This window comes from Bos indicus x Bos taurus, chromosome 3 (assembly GCF_003369695.1).
Source record: "Bos indicus x Bos taurus breed Angus x Brahman F1 hybrid chromosome 3, Bos_hybrid_MaternalHap_v2.0, whole genome shotgun sequence".
Classification (NCBI taxonomy): Eukaryota; Metazoa; Chordata; class Mammalia; order Artiodactyla; family Bovidae; genus Bos; species Bos indicus x Bos taurus.
Genome location: NC_040078.1, coordinates 2,683,395 through 2,709,215, shown reverse-complemented (window position 1 = coordinate 2,709,215; position 25,821 = coordinate 2,683,395). Strand labels below are relative to the sequence as shown.

Here is a 25,821-nt window from a genome sequence, read left to right as displayed (position 1 = left end):
ACTTCCTAAGGAGCCCTCCTCCCCAGCCTGAACTCCCTCAAGGCATTTACTCATGTTTCTGGTTTTAACTATTATTTTCAAAATTATTTATTATTCAGTGATGTCTGTGTGCCAAGTTCTTCCCTCCAGCCCAGACATTTCCTGAACTCAACACCAGCTTGTCCATCTGCCTCTAGATGTTTCTGTGTGGATATACTGCCAACTTGTTCATCTCGGTGAGTTGACACCTCTCTTCCTGCAAGCCAGGGTCTCCTCTTGATGACCTTGTTTCTAGGTGAAGCTTCCTCCCTCTCCATTTTTGCCATTCTCCTCCCACACATCAAGGCAGAGCAAATTTTGATCCTAATCCCGCCTATTCTAGAAATTTCGGGTATTTTTTGTTATTATTTGAATTCACCACAGGTTTTTGAGTTGGTGTTGAAGTGCTCCATTGACGGAACCCCAAGCAGTGCTTCTAGCCCTTTTTCTCTACTTCTACTATACCCTGGATTTCAGGCCAAGCAGATGGCTCATCCGTCCCTCAAGAGGTCGCCATTCTTTCCTCTTCTCTTTGTAAGTTATGTTGTTGACTGAATGTTCATATCCCACCCTGCTCCACACAATCATAATAATAGCAATGGTGTGTGTCTCATTGATTCCTCCTCTAGGTCTGTGAGGCAATATCATTATCCTGTCTTACAGACAGTGGTGCAAAGAGAGTAGGAACCTGCCCCAGGATCAAATAGCAAGTGGCTGTGTCAAGATTCAGATCTCTGTCTGACCACACAATCTGACCCCCTGACTCATGAGAACTTCTGCAAGCACTTCAGCTAGATATGATCTTTTCAACCCCTGAACTCCTGCTCAGAGCATACACTGGACACTGAATAGCTCATACATGAATGAATAGAATAATAGCAATTTTAATAGCTTTATAAGATTAAAGGAGAAGAAAGCATTAAGGATAAATCCAGATTTCTGGACTAATTTGAGAGAAGGAGAGTTTGGTGGGTTGAGGGTTGCAGTGATCTTGATATCGGGATATAACCGCGCATCCAAATGAAGCTACCCCATGGGGAAGTCATTGATGAGTGTCTTGTCTGAGTTGTCATTTTAGAAATTGCAGTTTATTTTATTTATGCATTTTAGACCGCACAGCGTGGCTTGTGGGATCTTAGTTCCCTGACCAGAGATTGAACCCGTGCCCCCTGCAGTGGAAGTGCAAAGTCCTACCCACTGGACTACCAGAGAATTTCCTGGAAATTACAGTTTAGTGCAATTCCTTCTATCATTTTTCCTTCCTTCCTTTTATGTCTTTTGTCTTCCCTTCTTTATTTTCCTTCAGAAATATCATTGAGCCTTTTTTTAGTATCTGATATTATGATGGTGCTTAGAGTTGGATATGTAAGATACTACATCCTGTTCTTATGTTGTTCATAGCACTCACCCTTTTAAAAATACTATTTATTATATATCTTTCTCATGAATACATTATCATCTTAAGTTTGTGCCTCATATTTAATTTGATTTTGTGTCTTTAGTTCTAAACACAGTGCCTGGCAAATAGTAAATGCTCAAATGATATTGAGTAAAAAGTCATGTGCTACAGAACAAAGGAAAGGATATTTTGGGTTGAGATCAGTGCTCCTTAAATTGTAATGCATGTATAAATCCCCTGGGGATCTTGTTAAAAGATTCTGATTCAGTAGGTCTGGGGCGGGGGCATGGAGGGGCCCAGAAATGAGATTCTGCCTTTGCAGTCAGTTTCTAGGTCCTTGTTATTCAAAATGTGGTTTGTGGACTCATAGCATTGGCAGACAAGTTGAGAAGCATGATGGAGAGGATGGTGTGTAAGGGAGAAGTAGGAAATTTAGTGCGGCAGAGAATAGCCCCTGAAAGGGCAGGCATGGGGATTGATGAGCCCAGAAAGGAGGTTAGGACCAGAGGCCATGGCTCCCAGGTATAGTGGGAAGCTAATGCAGTTGGAGTCAGGCATGCTGTACTGTGCTGTACTTAGTTGCTCAGTCATGTCTGACTCTTTGCAACCCCATGGACTGGAGTCCACCAGGCTTCTTTGTCCATGAGGATTCTCCAGGCAAGAGTACTGGAGTGGTTGCCATGCTCTCCCCCAGGGAATCTTCCCAACCCAGGGATTGAACCCAGGTCTCCGACATTGCAGGCAGATTCTTTACCAGCTGAACTACCCAGGAAGCCCAGAGTCAGACATACTTGAGTTCTAATCTCAGTTTGGACAAGTACTGGTGGTACAATGTCATTGCTCCTAATTCTCACTTTCCTTGTTTACACATGAGAACAGGGAAAGCAAAATGTCTCCTTCACAAGGCTGCTGTGAGCATTAACTTGATGTAAATTTTCTAGGTCAATGCCTGGCCCATGGTGGGCACTCAATAAATGGTAGTGATCATCATTACCAGGGTAGGTGACGGACAGTGTGAGTCTGGGCAGATAGAGAAAATATCATTTCTGCCTATAGGGATTTCTAGAGTGGATGAATCATCCATGTGTTAGGCCTTCTGGCTATTGCCTCTCCCTTCTCTATTTTGGTCATACTTCCCTGGTGGCTCAGATGGTAAACGCGTCTGCCTACAATGAGGGAGACCGGGGTTCAATCCCTGGGTCAGGAAGATCCCCTGGAGAAGGAAATGGCAACCCACTCCAGTACTCTTGCCTGGAAAATCCCATGGACAGAGGAGCTTGGTAGGCTACAGTCCATGGGGTCGCAAAGAGTCGGACACGACTGAGAGACTTCACTTCTTTAGAAGCTTCTCTATTTTGGCTTCATGACTCAAGGGGATAAACTGTAAACTGATTTCACGGCGTGAGGCCCCAGGTGAGATTTCTACTCACAGTAGATCAGGTCAGGAAACACCCTTAGCAGAAGGCAGGCACCTGGATTTGCTTTGCTGTCAACCACATTTCTTTTAGACAACTTCCCTTTTCTCTTCTTACTTCAGTCTCAGGTTATCCTGCCAAATTCCAACTAATCTTGGAAGAGATGTGTCTGACCAAATTCTTTCATGTGGGTCAGACAATAGAATTTGTTGGAGCAACAATTCGGTGCCATTGTCTATCCACACATGATTATTTTTCATTAGTTGCTGTCCAGCTCTTGTGCTGTGTGGGAAGCAGACCCCTACTTGTCCTCAAACACACCCTTCTCCAACTCCTTTGTCTCTATTTGTGTTCAGTCCTCATCATCCAGAGCACTAGTCTCCAGGACAGTCTCCACTGGAGGAGAGGAAGAAAATAATAAAATTCCTATTTTGTGTTTTATTAATGACTATACAGTATCAGTGTTGTGGTACTGATGGATACAATTTATAATCAAACAGGCAAACCCATATGGCAACTACTGATCTTTTATCTTTGCAATTGTCTAATTGCAATTCCTTCTAACTGGTCTTGGCTCAATCCCATCTTGTATATTACACTGAGGATTATCTCTTTTTTTTTTCAATCTCTTTTTAAAAGTTGAAATTATGTTAATTTACAATGTGGGTTAGCTTCAGGTGTACAGAAAAGTGATCTGAAAAAGAATATATATATTCTTTTCAATTTTTTTCCTTTATAGGTTATTACAAAACATTGCATATAGTTCCCTGTGCTATACAGTAGGTCCTTGTTGTTTATCTATGTTGTGTGTATATGTTTATCTATATTGGGTATACTATGGTAGTGTATATACATTAGCCCTAAGCTCCTAATTTATCTGCCTTATACCAAAGATTCTCTTTCTGAAATGTATTTCTCATTGTTCACTGGCCTGTCTAAAGTCATTCATTCATTCATGTGCTGAGCAGCTGCCACCGGTCAGGCACTATTGTACTCTAGACTTACAAAGATGAGTGAGATGCCGTCCTTGCCTTTACAGAATCCAGGGAAGTAGGCTCCTTGTGATCTCCTGTTCCACCACGTGATGAAAGATTTTGTAATCTGCAACCTAATTTCCAAACTCTCCTGTTTAAATTTAGTCACACCGAGGTGATTAGCATTGCCTAATTTCCACCCGTGTGCTCTCCACTTTCACATTCTGCAAAAATGTAAGCTCCATAAGGGCAGGGATCTTTGTATTCCAAATGCCCGTATATAGTGGGTGCTTAATAAATACTTATTGACTGCAGGACTACTCAGTGTGTGTTGATTCCCTTCCTCATTAAGATCTTTTCTCTCTGTCACATATCTTTCACATAGCCAACTCATCCTTCAGATCTCAGCGTAAATGCCACTCCTTCAGCAATGCTTTTGACTTCCCGGACTCAGTGAGGGCTCACTATTGTGCATCCTTAAATCCCTCTGTATCTTTTCCTCACACCATGTATCATATTATTAATAATCATTTCTGGGATTATTTAATTATTCTGTCTTCATCTCTAGATTATAGACTCCGTAAGGGTAGGGACTATGTTTAATTTTGTCATTGCTATTTTCTCCAGCCTTCAAAACAATGCCCAATGCATAGTGGTTGTTCACAAAATGTCAAATGAGGGTGATGTAACCTGCCCAGTTTCCCAGTCCTTCTGACAGGAGGGAAAGGGACAGGGCACAACCTTTAAAAGAGTGACCTAGGCCAAGGACATGACTCAAACTGATTAGAACAAAATAGGCCCAAGATGGCTGATGAGTTGGCTTCCACTAGACCTTGTGTACCTCAGCGTACGCTCATTTTGACACATCAGCAAGCTAAATGACATACCCACCAATCCCATGACAGTTCAAAGGTTGACCATAAAGGTAAAAAAGTGGGCAGTGGCCCAATTCTTAGAAATCCCCATCCCTTCCCTCAAATAGCTGGAATACTTCAGCCACTCGTTAGCCTAGGAAATTACCCATGCCTATAAAAACATCTACTTCTGATTCATTGATTACAATAAAGCATTTGATTGTATGCATCACAACAAACTGTGGAAAATTCTTAAAGAAAAGGGTTTACCAGACCACCTTACCTGTCTTCTGAGAAACCTGTATGTGGGTCAAGAAGCAACAGTTAGAACCTTCAGTTCAGTTCAGTTCAGTCTCTCAGTTGCATCCAACTCTTTGCAACCCCATGAATCACAGCATGCCAGGCCTCCCTGTCCATTACCAACTCCTGAAGTTTACCCAGACTCACGTCCATTGAGTCCGTGATGCCATCCAGCCATCTCATCCTCTGTCGTCCCCTTCTCCTCCTGCCCCCAATCCCTCACAGCATCAGCGTCTTTTCCAATGAGTCAACTCTTTGCATGAGGTGGCCAAAGTACTGGAGTTTCAGCTTTAGCATCATACCTTCCAAAGAAAAACCAGGGCTGATCTCCTTCAGAATGGACTGGTTGGATCTCCTTGCAGTCCAAGGGACTCTCAAGAGTCTTTTCCAACACCACAGTTCAAAAGCATCAATTCTTCAGCACTCAGCTTTCTTCACAGTCCAACTCTCACATCCATACATGACCACAGGAAAAACCATAGCCTTGACTAGACGGACCTTTGTTGGCAAAGTAATGTCTCTGCTTTTCAATATGCTATCTAGGTTGGTCATAACTTTCCTTCCAAGGAGTAAGCATCTTTTAATTTCATGGCTGCAGTCACCATCTGCAGTGATTTTGGAGCCCAGAAAAATAAAGTCTGACACTGTTTCCACTGTTTCCCCATCTATTTCCCATGAAGTGATGGGACCAGATGCCATGATCTTCATTTTCTGAATGTTGAGCTTTAAGCCAACTTTCTCACTTTCCTCTTTCACTTTCATCAAGAAGCTTTTTACTTCCTCTTCACTTTCTGCCGTACGAGTGCTGTCATCTGCATATCTGAGGTTGTTGATATTTCTCCTGGCAATCTTGATTCCAGCTTGTGCTTCATCCAGCCCAGCATTTCTCATGATGTACTCTGCCTATACATTAAATAAGCAGGGTGACAATATACAGCCTTGATGTACTCCTTTTCCTATTTGGAACCAGTCTGTTGTTCCATGTCCAGTTCTAACTGTTGCTTCCTGACCTGCATACAGGTTTCTCAAGAGGCAGGTCAGGTGGTCTGGTATTCCCATCTCTTTCAGAATTTTCCACAGTTTATTGTGATCCACACAGTCAAAGGCTTTGGCATAATCAATAAAGCAGAAATAGATGTTTTTTTGGAACTCTCTTGCTTTTTCAATGATCCAGTAGATGTTGGCAATTTGATCTCTGGTTCCTCTGCCTTTTCTAAAACCATCTTGAACATCAGGAAGTTCACGGTTCACATATTGCTGAAGCCTGGCTTGGAGAATTTCGAGCATCACTTTACTAGCATATGAGATGAGTGCAATTGTGTGGTAGTTTGAGCATTCTTTGGCATTGCCTTCCTTTGGGATTGGAATGAAAACTGACCTTTTCTGGTCCTGTGGCCACTGCTGAGTTTTCCCAATTTGCTGGCATATTGAGTGTAGCACTTTCACAGCATCATCTTTCAGGATTTGAAATAGCTCAACTGGAATTCCATCACCTCCACTAGCTTTGTTCATAGTGATGCTTTCTAAGGCTTGACTTAGAAAATGTGACTTGACTTCACATTCCAGGATGTCTGGGTCTAAATGAGTGATCACACCATTGTGATTATCTTGGTTGTGAAGCTCTTTTGTATACAGTTCTTCTGTGTATTCTTGCCACCTCTTCTTAATATCTTCTGCTTCTGTTAGGTCCCTACCATTTCTGTCCTTTATTGAGCCCTTCTTTGCATGAAATGTTCCTTTGGTATCTCTGATTTTCTTGAAGAGATCTCTAGTGTTTCCCATTCTATTGTTTTTCTCTATTTCTTTGCATTGATCGCTGAGGAAGGCTTTCTTATCTGTCCTTGATTTTCTTTGGAACTCTGTATTCAAATGGGTATATCTTTCCTTTTCTCTTTTGCTTTTCACTTCCCGTCTTTTCACAGCTATTTGTAAGGCCTCCTCAGACAGCCATTTTGCTTTTTTTGCCTTTCTTTTTCTTGGGGATGATCTTGAATCTTGTCTCCTGTACAATGTCACAAACTTCCGCCCATATATCTTCAGGCACTCTGTCTATCAGATCTAGTCCCTTAAATCTATTTCTCACTTCCACTGTATAATCATAAGGGATTTGATTTAGGTCATACCTGAATGGTCTAGTGGTTTTCTCCACTTTCTTCAATTTGAGTCTGAATTCGGCAATAAGGAGTTAATGATCCAAGCCACAGTCAGCTCCTGGTCTTGTTTTTGCTGACTGTATAGGGCTTCTCCATCTTTGGCTGCAAAGAATATAATCAATCTGATTTTGGTGTCGACCATCTGGTGATGTCCATGTGTAGAGTCTTCTCTTTTGTTGGTGGAAGTGGGTGTTTGCTATAACCAGTGCGTTCTCTTGGCAAAACTCTATTAGCCTTTGCCCTGCTTCATTCCGTACTCCAAGGCCAAATTTGCCTGTTACTCCAGGTGTTTCTTGACTTCCTACTTGTGCATTCCAGTCCCCTATAATGAAAAGGACATCTTTTTTGGGTGTTAGTTCTAAAAGGTCTTGTAGGTCTTCATAGAAATGTTCAACTTCAGCTTCTTCAGTATTACTTGTTGGGGCATAGGCTTGGATTACTATGATATTGAATGGTTTGCCTTGCAAATGAACAAAGATCATTCTGTCGTTTTTGAGGTTGCATCCAAGTACTGTACTTTGGACTCTTTTGTTGACCATGATGGCTACTCCATTTCTTCCAAGGGATTCCTGCCCACAGTAGAAGATATAATGGTCATCTGAGTTAAATTCACCCATTCCAGTCCATTTTAGTTCACTGATTCCTAGAATGTTGACTTTCATTCTTGCCATCTCCTGTTTGACCACTTCCAATTTGCCTTGATTCATGGACCTAACATTCCATGTTCCTAAGCAATATTGCTCTTTACAGCATCAGAACTTGACTCTATCACCAGTTACATCCACAACTGGGTATTGTTTTTGCTTTGACTCCATCCCTTCATTTTTTCTGGAGTTATTTCTCCATTAATCTCCAGTAGCATATTGGGCACTTACTGACCTGGGGAATTCCTCTTTCAGTATCTTATAATTTTTGCCTTTTCATACTGTTCATGGGGTTCTCAAGGCAAGAATACTGAAGTGGTTTGCCATTCCCTTCTCCAGTGGACCACATTCTGTCAGACCTCTCAATTGACTGGTTCAGAATTGGGAAAGGAGTATGACAAGGCTATACATTGTCAATCTACTTATTTAACTTATATTCAAAGTACATCATGTGTAATCTTGGGTTGAATGAATCACAAGCTGGAATCAAAATTTCTTGGAGAAATATCAACAACCTCAGATATGCAGATGACACCACCCTTATGGCCAAAAGTGAAGAGAAACTAAAGAACCTCTTGATGAGGGTGAAAGAGAAGAGTGAAAAATCTGGCTTAAAACTCAGCATTCCAAAAAACTAAGAAAATGGCATCCGGTTCCATCACTTCATGGCAAATAGGAAGGGGGAAAAGTGGAACCGGTGGCAGATTTTATTTTCTTGGGCTCCAAAATCACTGCTGATGGTGTCTGTGGCCATGAAATTAAAAGACACTTGCTCCTTGGAAGAAAAACTATGACAAACCTAGACAGCATACTAAAAAGCAAAGATATCACTTTGCCAACCAAGTGGTCTATCTAGTCAAAGCTATGGTTTTTCCAGTAGTCATGTATGGGTGTGAGAATTGGACCATTAAGAAGGCTAAGCACTAAAGAATTGATGTTTTCACACTTTGGTGCTGGAGAAGATTCTTGAGAGTCTGTTGGACTGCAAGGAGATCAAACCTGTCAATCCTAAAGGAAATCAACCTTGAATATCCCTTGGAAGGACTTATGCTGAAGGTGAAGCTCCAATAGTTTGGTTACCTGATGCTAAAAGCTGACTCACTGGAAAAGACTCTGATGCTGGGCAAGATTGAAGGTAAAAGGAGAAGAAGGCAGCAGCGGATGAGATGGTTAGATAGCATCACTGACTCCATGGACATGAATTTGAGCAAATTCTGGGATATAGTGAAGGACAGGGAGGCCTTGTGTGCTGCAGTCCATGGGGTCACAAAGGGTTGGACAAAACTTGGGAACTGAGCAGCAACAACAATAAAAACTGACAACTCCCTACCCTGGTGCCTCTCTCGCCTTCTGAGATAATCTGCACTCTATCCGTGAAGTGTGCTTCTTTTTAAATAAATCCACTTACCTGTCAATTTTTCTCTCACTGAATTCTTTATGCGATGAGATGTCAAGAGCTTAAGCTTCATTAAGTCTTGGGACCAGGTGCGATCTCAGTTAAAAGACCATGGGTCTGGGATCTCAGTTAAAAGACCATGGGTTCGAGTCCCAGTCTGAGTTGCGTGGTTTCAGGACTAGACACATTTCTCTCAGTGCCAGCTTTGGGATCTCCTCCTTAGTTTCAAGTCCTACCCCTCCTGGACTTCCTCATCCAAATTGTGTTGGGGACATGTATCTGGAGATAGCACAAGAGGTTGTGATGAGATGGTGTGTGGATTCCCAGGTACTGATTGTGTGGAGTGCTTTAATGTGGGTTGTATTTACTCAGAAAATTCAACCTGGGGCTTGGTCCAGGCTAAAGAAATACAATCTGGGGTAGAACTCTTAGTGAGGGTTTACCATTTGAAAAAAGTATTTATTTATTTATTTTTTTTATTACTGTTGGGAAATAGTGATTGATGGAAAACAAGACCAAATCACATTATAATAAAAGGAATGAGTAGTATATGAACACAATACAAAAGGGAAGGAGAAAAACAGAGAAGATCTTTAAATTGGGTTTTTACTGAAACAGAAACTAATTTTATTGGTATTGCTCAGTAAGTATCACACACAGTAGAAGCAAAATAACATTAGTGTTTTCACTTCCTCAGGCAACACCCACAATTCTGTACCAACATGAGACAAGTATCAAGTAGGTCACGCATTTTATTTCATAAACACCTCATGGAGCTGGGTGGAGAATGCCATGCTCTCTCCCCAAAATGTTTGAAGCACAATTTATTACATCTTAAAATAGGCCCAAAGCCTGGCACTGGGAGCTTTATTAGAAAGTTATGTCTTTGAGGCTTTTTTTTTTTTAATTTAAATTTATGTATTTTAATTGGCTTTTAGAGGATTGAAAATGATATCAACTCTCTAGTCCCAGGAAGTCACAAAAAGATTTTGAGCCTCTTGTTTAGATTTGTAATTCAAAAAGATGATCTTCATGGTTATCTCCAGATTTCCTCTTGTTTTTGTTTTTGGAAAAAACTTTGCTTGGGGCAAAAGATGAGAATTTGACAACAGGAACTTGAGACCTGGTTAAAAACCTGGTAGTTGCTTCTCCCATAGAACTCGGGGGATGGGAAGAGAATGTAGCACAGGGAAGAGAGAGGAAAGACATGAGAGCAGGTGGCCTGCTCTCTGGGTAGGAAGATTAGAACAGGGATATCTAATTTCCAGTATAGAAGTTCTGTATTATTTTTTCGTGTAAAAAACCCACTCCTCTTTGTTCCCAAACCTTTAATACAACCTTCCTTATTTACAAAGGCATTGGGTGTATGTGTGTGTTTGTAAATTAAAGAATAGGACTGAGTTCCACCCATGTCTGGGTCAATTAAAGGGCAAACAACTGTATGAGTTAGAATAAGAACAAGAGTTGAGAAGTGACATGAAGTTAGAGTCAAAAGAGCCTATGGAGACATAAACTTCCTGGAGTTGACAGAAACCTTGGAAAAAGTGAATAAATTTTCTGAGGGCATGCTGCTGCTGCTGCTAAGTCGCTTTAGTCGTGTCAACTCTGTGCGACCCCATAGATGGCAGCCCACCAGGCTCCCCCATCCCTGGGATTCTCCAGGCAAGAACACTGGAGTGGGTTGCCATTTCCTTCTCCAATGCATGAAAGTGAAAAGTGAAGGTGAAGTCAGTCAGTGGTTTTCTACTCTTAGCGACCCCATGGACTGCAGCCTACCAGGCTCCTCCATCCATGGGATTTTCCAGGCAAGAGTACTGGGGTGGGTTGCCATTGCCTTCTCCTCTGAGGGCATAGGTAAGAAGAATTTGAGCCAAGCCAATCCTTCTTTCTGAAGGAGAAGGCAGGCCCAAATACACCAGGTCACATTCAAAATGGCAAAAACACAAAAGCAGAAACCTTTGTGAGCACATACCACTGGAATAAGTAATTCCTTTTATTATTGCTGGAAACTGCCCTGCCCTGCTTACCTTATATGGTTGTTAAAGGTTGACGGGGGCCATCAGGTGGATAGTGTATGTATGTGAAAGTTTATCACTTAGTCAGATATTGTTATTACTGTTACTATTTTATGCAGCTTAAAGCGCTCTCTTCTTGTGTCCTCAGACTTGATGACTCAATTTTCATACTGGAAAGCATTACACAAAGGTTATTGTTTGTTCTTCTTGGTTGTTGGAGACCAAAGGCCACTCTGTAGAGGTAGCATCTTTCTAAGCAAGCTATCTATGGTAATAACTAAAATAAATGCAAAACTGAGAAATGTTGCAAAGGTATAAAGAAATTGAGCAATTTCCTCCTCAAAGAAGAAGAAATTAAAATATGACATTAAACAAATGAAAAAATGATCAATGGAAGGGAATTCAGCTCCTTTTCCAGATGACAGAGAGTAATGGCATCTGAAAAGAGGCAATCTAAAGGAAATTTTCAAGGTAAGGAGTAGAGGCAAAAGCAAAAGCGATTTTACCTACTTTATCCAAGTTTCAGGGGGATGTGGAGACAACTGAGCAGAATGTGTAAAGAAGATATATAAGCAGAAATGATAAAAACCAAAAGGCAGACCGAGGAAATTAGTGTGATAAGATACATGGCAAACAGGCATAAAGGGATTACCTGCAGGCACATTAGCTTGGGGCAGTGACCCCTGACTCCCCCAGGGTGGAAGGCAGCACTGTCCTGGAGCTGGTAGGGTGTGTCTGGGAGATTAGATGATTTCTAAGATGTGAAATGGGAAAGACTCAGTGGGCTGTTAGCCTACTATGTGGGTTTACCTATTAAGCTTCAGTTCAAACATTCTTTTTTCTGTTGTTACTAGTATTTTGAGGAGAGAAGTAAGGGGAGCTGAGCACTTTGTTGGAGGTAAAAGCAATGCCTAGAAGGTCTACAGGTAAGAGTAGCATGGTACAGGGCTGGGAAGACTTCTAACACCTTGACCTGTGGTGGAAGTCATCCAAAGGATGGGCAATTCAGAAATCAGATGCGATACATACAGGCCAGCACAAAGGCTCGATTAATTTTTACTTTCTTGAAACGGGGGTTTGACAACTGTGGCATTTGCTCAAAAGAAGTCAGAGTAGGGAACTGTCAGCCAGGTTGGAAGTAGACTTTGTGCTCATCTACTATCTCATACTACAACCTTGGGTGAATAATTTATCCTTTCTGAGCTTCAGTTTCTTCATCAGAAAAGTAGAATTAGTCACACCTTCCTCATTGCCTCCAAATAGAATATTATATGTATAAATACTTGGACATAGTGGGACTATGAATGCGTAAGTCAGATGATGACATTTTGAGTGGAAAAGATGATGTGTTTGTTTCTGGAACTCTTGTAAGCCCCTCTGAGGATCTTTTCTTCCTTTTGGATTAATGTCCTCTTTCTGTAAAGCACTAGACTGTATCTCAAGTGACTGTCAACTATTCTCTGCTAAGGTGTTTATTGACTGATAATTTATGAAAAATCTCCCACATGTCAGACAATATGCTAGCCATTGAAGATTCAAAGGTAAATACTATTCTTGCCCTGGTAGAACTCACAGTCTAGGAAGAAAGAAATTAATATAAAAGACAGTGAAGTTCTATAATAGAAGTTTTAAGTTGTGGGAGAGATAGGAGAGATAGGGAAGAGAAGCTTGAGGCAGAGGGGGAAGTCTTCTCAGAACAGAAGATAGATGTTCTAGGATCTGAAGGATGAATAAGCATTCCCCATTGAGAGGGCCATTGTGGGGTGGTGTTTGCAGGGGAATGGCGTGGGCAAAGGTATGAGCATATGGAAGTATTTTAAGTATTTAGGAAATGGAGAGAAGACTGATGCAGATAAATTCTAATTTAGGGGTGGAATGGGGAAAGATGGAAGACAATATAGGATGGGTTGCTGGAGGCTAGGTCTTTTCAATGAATTTGGAGCAGGTTGGAAAAACAATAGAGTATTACCATAATAGTTTTCCTTGGTTAAACTCCATTTGGTCATGGTGAATCATCTTCTTTATATACTGATAGACTGGGTTTGCTAAAATGTGGTAATGACATTTAGTGTTTATATTCTGTGGTTTCTTTATTGTAATATCACTGTCTGGTTTTTCTATCAAAGTAGTGCAGGCATCATAGAATAAGTTGTAAGTGGTCCTTCTTTATCATATCAGTTTTTTATTGCTGCTCAACAAAGTAACACAGATTTTGTGGCTTAACACAACAAAAATCTATTATCATACAGTTCTGGAGATCAGAAGTCCAAGATGAATTTTACTGAGGTAAAATCAAGGTATTGATAGGGCTGACTTCCTTCTGGAGGCCCTAGGACAGAATCAGTTTCCTTGCCTTTTCTGGCTTCTGGAGGCTACCTGCATTCCTTGGCTCATATCATCTTCCTTTATCTTCAAAGCCAGAAGTGTAGCATCTTTTTTGATCTCTCATTTCAAGTCTCCTGACTCTCTCTGAAGTGAAAGGACTCTTGTGATTACATCGGGTCCATCAGGATAATGCAGATTAGTCTCTCCATCCTAAGGTCCTTAAGTTTAATTACTTCTACAAAGTCCCCTTTGCCATATAAGGTAACATGTTCTGTTCTTCCTTCCTACTTTTACTCAATTTTTTAAAGGAAAAATTTGTGTAGAATTAGTATTATTTCTTCCTTAAATGTTTGGTAGAATTTGCTGGTGAAGTCATCTGGGCCTGGAGATTTCTTCATGTAAAGATTTTTAGCTACAGATGAAATTTCTTTAATAGGCTTAACACTATTCAGATTATATACTTCTTTTTAAGAGAGCTTCAGTAGATAATGCCTTTAAACATAATTTTTAACATTTCATCTAAGTTGCTGAATTTATTAGCATAAAGTTGGTTATAATATTCCTTTGTTATTTTTTTTTAGTCCCATAGGATATATTGTGAAATCCAATCTCTTGTTCTAATTGGTTATTAGTGTCATTTCTCTTTTTTGGTCATGAACAATCTGTGTAGAAGTTTATGAGTTTTATTGATATTCTCAAAGAAAAAGCTTTTGTTTCACTGATTTTATCTATTGTTATTCTCTTTTTATTTTATTGGTTTAGATTGTTATTATTTGCTTTCTTCTTACACTAGATTTATTTCAGTCCAAAATACTTTATATGGACCCTTGTGATTTCTTCTTTGACCCATGGTTTAGTTATATATGTGCTGTTTAATGTTTAAGTATTTACGGAATTCTAGGTTGATGGTTTTCTTCTTTAAGCATTTTAAAGATGTTGCTCCACTTTCTTGGGCCTTATATTGTACTCAAAGAGAAATCTCCTGTGATTCTTACCCTGTTCCTCTACATGTGATATGTTTTTTTGCTTTTTAATCTCCATTTAAAAAAGATTTTTGCTTTATCATGGGTTTTGAGCAATCTGATTTTGATATGCCTTGGTATACTTTTTGTAATGTTTCTTCTTTTGAACTTCTTGGGTCTGTGTCTATAGTTTTCACCAAATTTTGAAAAAAAATTTTTTCTTCAAAATTTTTTTACATCTTCTTCCTCTTTCCGTTTCCTTTCATTTATGGCCATCAATTATACATATATTAGACTACTTAAAGTTCTTCCACAGCTCATTGGTACTTTGGTAATTTTTTTCAATAATTTTTCTCTCTGTAGTTTATTTAGAATACTCTATCATTATTCTTATTATTATTTACTGAACTTTTCTTCTACAGTGCTCTTAACATTTTTTATTATATTTTTTCATATTAGGAGTATTTTTCATCTATAAAAATTCAATTTAGATCTTTAAAAAATATCTTTTATATATCTCCTTAACATGTCCATGGTTTCCACTATCTTCTTGAGTATATGGAATGTACTTGTATATCTAATAGTTGTTTTAAGGTCTTTGTTTAATAGTTCTTTCATCTGATCCTTTTGAGGTTTGTTTTTAAACTTTGGTAAGTGGGACCAGGCAATCTTTTCAGTTCAGTTCAGTTCAGTCACTCAGTCATGTCTGACTCTTTGTGACCCCATGGACTGCAGCACGCCAGGCCTCACTGTCCATCACCAACTCCCACAGTTTATTCAAACTCATCTCCATTGAGTCAGTGATGTCATCCAACCATCTCATCCTCTGTCGTCCCCTTCTTCTCCTGCCCTCAATCTTTCCCAGCATCAGAGTCTTTTCAAATGAGTCAGCTCTTCCTATTAGGTGGCCAAAGTATTGGAGTTTCAGCTTCAACATCAGTCCTTCCAATGAACACTCAATGAACACTTCAATGAACACTTCCAATGATCTCCTTTAGGATGGACTGGTTGGATCTCCTTGCAGTCCAAGGGACTCTCAAGAGTCTTCTCCAACACCACAGTTCAAAAGTATCAATTCTTCGGCGCTCAGTTTTCTTCATAGTCCAACTCTCACATCCATACATGAGTACTGGAAAAACCATAGCCTTGACTAGATGGACCTTTGTTGGCAAAGGAATGTCTCTGCTTTTTAATATGCTGTCTAGGTTGGCCATAACTTTCCTTCTAAGGAGTAAGCGTCTTTTAATTTCATGGCTGCAGTCACCATCTGCAGTGATTTTGGAGCCCCTAAAAATAAAGCCTGCCACTGTTTCCACTTCTATTTGCCATGAAGTGATGGGACTAGAAACCATATTCTTAGTTTTCTGAATGTTGAACTTTAAGCCAACTTTTTCACTCTCCTCTTTCACTTTTATCAACAGGCTCTTTAGTTCTTCACTTCCTGCCATAAGGGTGGTGTCATCTGCATATCTGAGATTATTGATATTTCTCCCAGCAATCTTGATTCCAGCTTGTGCTTCATCCAGCCCAGCGTTTCTCATGATGTACTCTGCATATAAGTTAAATAAGCAGGGTGACAATATACAGCCTTGACATACCCCTTTTCCTATTTGGAACCAGTCTGTTGTTCCATGTCCAGTTCTAACTGTTGCTTCCTGACCTGCATACAGATTTCTCAAGAGACAGGTCAGGCAATCTTTTACATGGGGCTAATTTGGCAATACTCTTTGGAATCCTATTCCTGAAAACCCAACCTATTCCACTCTAATTTTGGGAACATAAACTATTCCCAGCCCTGTATAGCTTTGAGAGTTGTTTATTCTGCTCTTTTCCAGTGGTTCTTCCTCCTACCTAAGCTACTTTCCTCATATGTTTGTCAGTCACTCAGTTGTGTCCACCTCTGTGTGACCCCCATGGACTGTAACATGCCAGGTTCCTCTGTCCAAGGAATTCTCTAGGCAGGAATACTGGAGTGGGTTGCCATTCCCTTCTCCAGGGGATCTTCCCAATGCAGGGGCAGAATCCAAGTCTCCTGCATTGCAGGCAGATTCTTTACTGTCAGGGCCGCTGGGGAAGCCCAGTTTCCTCATACATAAGCAGTAATCAGTATTCAGCCAAAGTATCAAAGTGAACCCTCTGCAGAGCTCTGGAGCCCTTTCTGTATGCAAGTCTATTTCTCTGATACTTCACTCTGTGAACTCTAGCTGCCTTGGGCTTCCCAAACTCCCAACTCTATCTCCTCAACTCAACTTACCCTGGACTCCTCTCTCTGTTCTTTGCCTAGGAAACACTTCCTAGGCATCAGTCTGGGACAACCATAGGGCTTCCTTTGCTTGTTTCTTCTTTTGTCAGGGGACTCTGTCTTTTACTGCTTATTCCCAATGTCTAAAATCATATATTTTGTATTTTAATTGTCTAAGGAGAGAGGGTAACTTTAGGCATTTTCAATTCATCTTTGTTGAAAGTAGACATAAACATGAAAATAGCTCAAGATGAGATTGCTTAAAGATTTGATTTCAAGATGCTTTAGATCCAAAAAAATAATGCCATGGTCACAAAAACCTAGAGCATGGAAATCTATGACATAATAGGGAGCAAGTGACTAATATTAGTATGCCTAAAGTTGATATAATCAGTTCCACCCTGCTTCAGATCAAAAGCACACACTAGACCCTGCTGAAAACTGCTGGAGCAGGGCATCTAAACCCTCATCATCATGGGTAAGGGGCATTACTGTATTCTTGGTTCTAGGAAACCCAGCTGCCCCAATCTGCAGGAAGTTGATGAAGTCATCAGACAAGGTTGGGCCTGGGTCCCTGGTCACAGTAGATTTTCCAGGCTTCCTTGAAGATTATTTCTGCCTGTGTTTATAGGGAAACAAGCTTGAGCCCATGGGACCTCCTAACACCTCAGCACTGGAACTGAAGAGCGAGAAGTGAAGCCATCCTCTAGTGCCTCAATTCTGCCCACTGGAGTCATGATTAACTTTGTGGCAACAGAGTTTTGATAAACTACCTTCTTTCCTTAATAGTAATTCAGATTTCCTGGGTGGATCAGCTCTGCTGGGTTAAGAAATAAGTGTTGGGCCGTTCCCTATGCTGCAGGGGAACTGGTGGCCTGGATGGTTGAGCATCCCTGATGACTACCTTCTGGGGATAGGCAGATAGGGAAGGAGTTACCTATAGGCTAAGCCTCCCAGGTCTAGGATCCTTATTTTAAAGAATCTGGCTAGGACTTCTCTGGTGGTCCAGTGGTTAAGAACTCTTTACCTGCCAATGCAGGGGACATGGGTTTAATCCCTCATCTGGGAAGATCCCACGTGCCCAGAGGTATATAAACCCACAAGCCACAACTACTGAGCCTGTGTGCTGCAACTACTGAAGTCTGCATACCTAGAGCTTATGCTCTGCAACAAGAGAAGCCATGGCAATGAGAAGCTCATGCAATTGCAGCTAGAGAGTAGTCCCTACTCACCACAGCTAGAGAAAGCCCTGCAGCAGTGAATACCCAGTGCAGCCAACAATAAATAAATACAAAAGCATTTTTAAGAAAGAAAAAAAAAAAAAACAGTCTGGCTAAATAGCCTAGAAGATCCTTACTTTATATCTTCCTGAAACAGTATCATTTCCCATTTAGTTTCTTTTTATTGAGGCAGAGTCCATAGAAGCCAATGCCGAGGAAATGCAGCCAGTGGAGGGAAGTACAAGCAAAGCCATCACCTCCTTGAATGACTAGGAAGGGCTCTTCCTAAGGGCCAGTTGTGATGACTCATACAATGATGATAGGTTATCATAGTGATAACAAATGCCAGGCATCGTCTCTGTGCACTTTGCTTAGAAAGCATTGTTGACTGTAAGCATAAGCATATGTGTGTCCAAAATGTCTGCTGAATCACTGAAATGCCTGATGTAGGTCAGGACACACAGTAGGCACACAGGAAATGCTCACTGAATGAGTAAGCAGAGAGAGTTCTATAGTTGCCATGGGCTTGGAGATGGATGCATTTATTGAGCTCTTCCTGGGTGTGTGGCAGCAACCTTGTGGTACACGAAACTAAAAATGACACCTCATCTGCCATAGTGAGTTTTGCAGTCTGGGGCAAAGAACTGTAGTACAAAATAAAAAAGTTGTAATGTCTACAAAAGCAGTGACTCACAAAACCCAGGAGAAAGAGAACCCTTAATTCAAGCTTCTTCTTAAAACAGTAGCCCTCTGAAGCTAGTGCGTGTCTGTTTTCTAATCACATGTTGTAAAACCCTTCCTATATTTGGGATAGTTTCTGCATTACAAGTCTCGCCCACCCCCAGGGGAAAAGTAGACACTCACTTTTCCAGTTGTCCTTGCAGTTGGGTTATGTATATTCACAGATCCAAGTTCTGCCAATCAGATATGCTGATGGGAAACTCTGATTAGGAAAAGAGTAGAGTGAAGAAGCAGGGGCCCAGTTGATGACGAGGAAGACGGTGGGGCACTTGGCTGTTGGGAGCAGCAGAGGCAGGGTTTTAGGCTTCCAGGTCCCAGTGTCAGCAGTGTGAAATCTGTGCTGTGTCAAGTCCTTCAGTGGGATCTCCCAGGAAGACATCAGTATGGTCCAAATATTATACCTTATCATGTCACCTCCAAGGCTGGCTTTCTGACCCTTCTAGAGATTTTCTGAGCTAACCCTCCAATTTTAATTTTTTTAAATATTTATTTATTTATTTATTTGACTGGGTCGGATCTTAGTTTTGGCTGGCAGGCTTAACTTGTTCTGAGGCATGTGGGATCTTAATTTCCTGACCAGGGATCGAACCTGAGTCCCATGTATTATACGGTGGATTCTTACTCACTGGATCACCAAGGAAATTCCCCAAAATCTTTAATAAATCATTTTTCTGCTTAAGGTAGCTAGAGGAAGTTCTGTTATGTGTAACTGAGAACCTGACTGAAAAAACTCTCCTTTGTTGACTGGTAAGACTTCCTTTTCAAGTGCTTCCTTTTTAAGCAAACATGAAGAGATGTCATTTGTTTGTTTTTTTGATTAAAGATGCAGCCTTTTAAGAGCTGCTGGGTCAGAATGAGCGAGTAGGTCCCAAACTGTTCTTGAAGAAGTGAGCATACTTCTCACTTCTGAAAGTTTCCTTGCAATTTCTGCACTTTAAATATACTGGACATGAGTGTTCTTCTGCCTGCATCCTCCTTTTTCATTAGTATCCTTGGATGCCCAGCCTGAGGTGTGCAGTCATCCCAGACCGTTCCTCTCCCTCATTTACCAGTGACAAACTTTCAGAATTTGACCTTGATATTATTGCTTAAACTATTGCTATTCTTCCCATCTCCACTGGTACTCCCTTAGCTTAGTCCTCTGTCTGTCGTATTTGTCTCCTAGTTCAGCCCCTGTCTCCAGCCTCTTCACGTTTCAGGCCATCTTCCATGCCACTGAATTTAATCAAGCTACCCTTCCTTTGAAGATAAAACCCTCCAATGGTTACCTATTTCTAGTAGAAAAATGTCCAAGCTCTTTTGTAATCTTGCTCCAGAAAATCATTCTAGATACACTTCCTGCTGTGCCCTCATCACCTCTCTTGTCTAGCCACCCACCAGTCTCCAAGTACCTGGCTTTCAGAGCTGCATCTCATTGTGCACTATTCCCTTTTCTTGAAATGTCCTTTGTCATATTATGAATTTGGCATACTCCTACTCATCCTTCAAGATTTAGTGATAATGCCACCCAACTCTGGGAAATGGTTTCTGCCATTTCCATCAATGTGTAGCAATTCTTTTTCTGTGCTCCCAGCCTTTCCCCTTCCTTCTAATATAGCACTCACCACATTATTGTGTTTATTGACTCTTACGTGTTTATCTTCTCACTGGACAGTGAAGTTGTAAAGAGTAGGGGCAAAGTTCTTTTCACCTCTGCATCCTCAGGTTCAAGGACAGTGCCTGGCACTTAGTACAAACTCAGATGATGCTTGTGAAATTAACAAATTAGTTAATAATAAAAACACTTGCAGGAAAGAATCTTGAAACTAGTTGAAAACACTGGCAACTCGGCAACCTGAATTCCCGAATAGAGGCTGTTATTAAAATAGTAAGATTCTAGTCACTCTGGCCACAGCTGTCCCATCTCCAGTGAACCATGTGCATCCCCTAAGGGGAATCTTTTTGCATAGACAGCCTAAGCAGACCCAGAAAAGGCAATGAAACACCTGCTAATTTACAAACACCTAGGTATTTTGAATAATAATTAGCACAGAGCTCACTAATAGTTAGGGAGTAATTAATAGGTAAATGTTGGCATTTAACAAAATGTTTTCCCCTTTTTCTACCCAAGCAGTGATTTTAAATTGAGGATGCTCAAAATGGCATGAAAGGGGAGGAAATCATTCCAGACATCACGTGTATTTAAAAGACAGTGCTGCTGGTGGGTGTCCTTCATTACCATCGTTAACCACAATGGCAACAGCCAGTGTTCACCGAGCCCCTGCCAGCCGAGGCAGAGGTGCAGAATTGAAGGCAGCAGGCCTGCTTTCATAAAAAACTCTCATATGAAAATAAATTACACTCGTGAAGCAAATGAATTTGGAGAGAGGCAGGTGATAACTCACAATCCAAAGAGACCCTGTTCTAAACAAAAGGATCTCCCACAGGGCTCCTTTAAATAGGAAACTGCTAAGGAGCAGTTAAAATATCATTGAGTTTATAAGGAATCGATTAAGAACCAATTCTTTCAGAAACCGATCTATTGCACAAGGGGGATGTGACTATCTTTAGAATTGCCGCTCCAACCTTTGCTTTGCCACCAGCCTTTGCCAGCAACCATTACACAGCAACAGTGAATAAAGGGAAATGTATAGAGAGGGTCAGGAGAGCCAGATTTGAATCTGGCTTTTGGCCATGCTGGTTCAGCCTGGAACAGGGGCCAACAGTCTTGGGGGGGCAAGTATTAAAAAAGAAAATGAGCTTGAAATAGCCCATGACATGGGTGGTTGTTCACTGGTGTATTAGTTTGCTAGGACAGCTATAACAAAGTACCACAAACCAAGCTGCTTAAAGAGCAGAAATTTGTCTCATAGTTCTGAAGCCCAGAAGTCCAAGGTGTGGTGAGGTCAGTTCCTTCTGAACTTTGTCGCCATGCCTCTCTCCGAGCTTCTGCTGCTTTGCTGCCAGTCTTTGGTGTTTCTTGTCTTCTGCTGCATCACACCAATCTGGTTTTATCATCATACAGCATGTTCTCTGTGTGAATGTCCACTATGACCCCATCCTAACTAATTACATCTGCAATATTCTTATTTCCAAATAAGGTGACATTCTGAGATACTGAGGATTAAAACTTTAACATATGAATTTTGAGAGAGCACAATTTAATCTGTAACAACTCATTATTGCTCTGGCCTTAAGTCACTGGAATGACAGACATGCTGTGTTTTTTCATGGTAGATATTTTGCTTTTCTTGGCTAAGATGTTGCCAAGTGAAAGGCATTTTTATAGAAATAACAGCAAGCCACAAAGAGAAGATCTTGAACATAGAAATCAAGACAAAAGGGAAACTTCTAGGAGAGAGTAGACCAGGAAGTAGCTTCAATAGCAGTTTTCTTCTCCCTGACAGCCTTTTATCTCTTCCCTCTTAGGAAAAGGGCTGTATTCACCAGGGATTTGGTCACATTCTCCTTTCCACATGAGGAGTACGAAGGAGGTCTGGCACTCTATTCTTATCATGACTCATTTTTCTTTTTACAGGAAGAAGATTCCTCACACCCAGAAAAACCATCCTTCTGTCAGATGGAGAAGGCTCTGCCTCCAGGGTTCTGCCAAACCATCCACAAGAGCAGTGAGTTGGTCATTTCCTCCCAAGCATGGCTTTCAATAAACTAAAACACACACACACACACACACACACACACACACACACACACAAGAAACAACCAACTGATGCTGTTGTCTCATAGATTATATCAGTATTACCATGGGATTGCTGCACGTATGCAAGTCAGAAACTGGAAGAAATTATTTGAGGTGCTTTAATATCTAGGACACACTTGTTCTGTGCTCTGGTCTCCACCCAGTGACTCTTGGATATTGGGGTAGATTAATTGTAGTAATGACTGAATTTGTTCCCACCGCCTGTATCCAGGCATTTGATAATGCCCCCCTGTGCTGACTTTTGGCATAGTCACGTGTCTTGATTTGGCCAAGGGAGCAGCCCGAAAAGCACCTGTATATTGGGGCTGGTCCTCTTGCTGGCCTTGCAACCACTGCTGCTGCCACCAAATGATCAAGCACAAGTTTGCTTCCTGGAGGAGATACCACATGATCAGAGATAAGCCATCCCAGTTGAGCCATCATAGACTAGCCCATTGCCAGTCAACTCTACAGCTGATTATAGATGTATGAATGCCCAGCTGTTATTAGCAGAGTATGGTCCCAAGCTGCAAGAACCACTCAGGCACAAGAGGCCTACACTACAACTTATCAAAATTGTGAGCCAGAGTAATGTCTTTGTTTCCCCTTTTTCTTTTTGTTGTTGTAGGCCACCTGGTTTTGAAGTGTTTTGTTATGTAGCAAAAGTTAACTGACACAGATATTTCCCTAAGGGTTCTCCTGGAGCCCAGTGCCACTGGTGGGATCATATGGCTGGGATTTTAGGGACATTTTCTACTGTGCCAAGTGTAATGTGGGTGAACTGGGCTAGCAGGGGGGCTCTGTTACCAGTCATGCTCTGTGCTGTTTGGGAGCACAGGCTTTGGAGTCAAACTGGCCTTGATTCCAATCATGGCATTATGTCAGTGTGGAAGTAATGGCTATAAAATCTCAATGGTATAAAAACATAAAAATCTCAGTGGCTTCACACCATAAAGGTGTATTTCTTTCCTATGTCACTGCTCATCTATATATTTATGTATTTGGTGCCCTATACATATGCAGTGGGATTCTCTGATGGCTCAGATGGTAAAGAATCTGCCTGCAATGCAGGAGATCAGGTTTGATCTTTGAGTCAGGAAGATGCCCTGGAGAAGGAAGTGGGAACCCACTCCAGTATTCATGCCTAGAGAATTCCAGGGACAGAGGAGCCTGGTGGGCTACAGTCCATGGGATTGCAAAGAGTTGGACATGGTTGAGCAACTAACACACTTCACTCACATCTGTGATGATCTGCATAGCTGGCTGGCTGGCAGGTCTAAGAGGGCTCAGTTGGGATGGTATCTTGTCCTCCAGCTAACTTGTGCATGATCACACTCATGTATAGTCATGTAGAGATTCAGGGACCAAGGATCCTTCCACCTAGTGTGTTCTTTGAGTCCTCCACTGGATCTTCTGCAACTAGCCAGGAGACAAGAAAAGAGAAAGAACATGGAGAGTCTGGTTGGTTTAAGGGCTGTAAATGCCAGAAGTTAATTCCTGCCTCATTCCATTGCTAGAACTAGTCAAATGGCCCCATCTAGATGTAAAGGGACTGGGAACATGATCCAGTAGTGTGCCAAGGAAAGAGAGAAAATACATATTGGTGAGACACAGAAATCTGTCTCATTTAGCAATTCATTAACTAGGCAATTAGGCAAGTTACTTGATTTCTTTGATAGTTAAATAGTCCTGTGTGGATTGTACAATCATACAGAAGTGACCTCATGCCAATCTGTCTTTTCATTCTGGTCTGTGTCCATTCATACTAAGAACTGAGGCTGTTTAATGCGACATTGCTATGCTATTTCTGAGAATCAGGCCCTATCTGGCATACCAAGGAAGAAGCACATGAATGGTTTTCCCTGGGTGCAGGAAATGAGTGGGTGCATTTTTTGCAAGGAAATTTTTAAAATTATAAACCATCTGTGAGTTGGTCTTTTTTTTATTATTGTCATATGCAGTAAATAATAATAAAATACACCTTCCTAAAAGAAAAACCTAGAGCCAGACATCCTGGAATGTGAAGTCCAGTAGGCCTTAGAAAGCATGACTATGAACAAAGCTAGTGGAGGTGATGGAATTCCAGTTGAGCTGTTTCAAATCCTGAAAGATGATGCTGTGAAAGTGCTGCACTCAATATGCCAACAAATTTGGAAAACTCAGCAGTGGCCACAGGACTGGAAAAGGTCAGTTTTAATACCAATCCCAAAGAAAGGTAATGCCAAAGAATGCTCAAACTACCACACAATTGCACTCATCTCACATGCTAGTAAAGTGATGCTCAAAATTCTCCAAGCCAGGCTTCAGTAATACGTGAACCGTGAACTTCCTGATGTTCAAGCTGGTTTTAGAAAAGGCAGAGGAACCAGAGATCAAATTGCCAACATCCGCTGGATCATGGAAAAAGCAAGAGAGTTCCAGAAAAATATCTATTTCTGCTTTATTGACTATGCCAAAGCCTTTGACTGTGTGGATCACAATAAACTATGGAAAATTCTGAAAGAGATGGGAATACCAGACCACCTGATCTGCCTCTTGAGAAATCTGTATGCAGGTCAGGAAGCAACAGTTAGAACTGGACATGGAACAACAGACTGGTTCCAAATAGGAAAAGGAGTACATCAAGGCTGTATATTGTCACCCTGCTTATTTAACTTCTATGCAGAGTACATCATGAGAAACACTGGACTGGAAGAAGCACAAGCTGGACTCAAGATTGCTGGGAGAAATATCAATAACCTCAGATTGCAGATGACACCACCCTTATGGCAGAAAGTGAAGAGGAACTAAAAAGCCTCTTGAGGAAAGTGAAAGTGGAGAGTGAAAATGTTGGCTTAAAGCTCAACATTCAGAAAACGAAGATCATGGCATCTGGTCCCATCACGTCATGGGAAATAGATGGGGAAATAGTGGAAACAGTGTCAGACTTTATTTTTCTGGGCTCCAAAATCATTGCAGATGGTGACTGCAGCCATGAAATTAAAAGACGCTTACTCCTTGGAAGGAAAGTTATTTCCAACCTAGATAGCATATTGAAAAGCAGAGACATTACTTTGCCAACAAAGGTCCATCTAGTCAAGGCTATGGTTTTTCCTGTGGTCATGTATGGATGTGAGAGTTGGACTGTGAAGAAGGCTGAGCACCGAAGAATTGATACTTTTGAACTGTGGTGTTGGAGAAGACTCTTGAGAGTCCCTTGCACTGCAAGGAGATCCAGCCAGTCCATTCTGAAGGAGATCAGCCCTGGGATTTCTTTGGAGGGAATGACACTAAAGCTGAAGCTCCAGTACTTTGGCCACCTCATGTGAAGAGTTGACTCATTGGAAAAGACTCTGATGCTGGGAGGGATTGGGGGCAGGAGGAGAAGGGGACGACAGAGGATGAGATGGCTGGATGACATCACTGACTCGATGGACGTGAGTCTGAGTGAACTCCGGGAGTTGGTGATGGACAGGAAGGCCTGGCATGCTGCGATTCATGGGGT

At 41.3% G+C, this 25,821-nt stretch overlaps 1 long non-coding RNA gene across 1 annotated transcript in view; it reads left to right on the top strand.

The window, feature by feature from the left end:
• LOC113883293 overlaps window positions 1-25,821 on the top strand; it is a 43,310-nt gene that overhangs the window by 6,369 nt on the left and 11,120 nt on the right. Inside the window, exon 2 of the long non-coding RNA XR_003508616.1 lies at window positions 22,176-22,266. This is a non-coding gene — a long non-coding RNA (uncharacterized LOC113883293). The remainder of the gene's footprint in view (window positions 1-22,175; window positions 22,267-25,821) is intronic.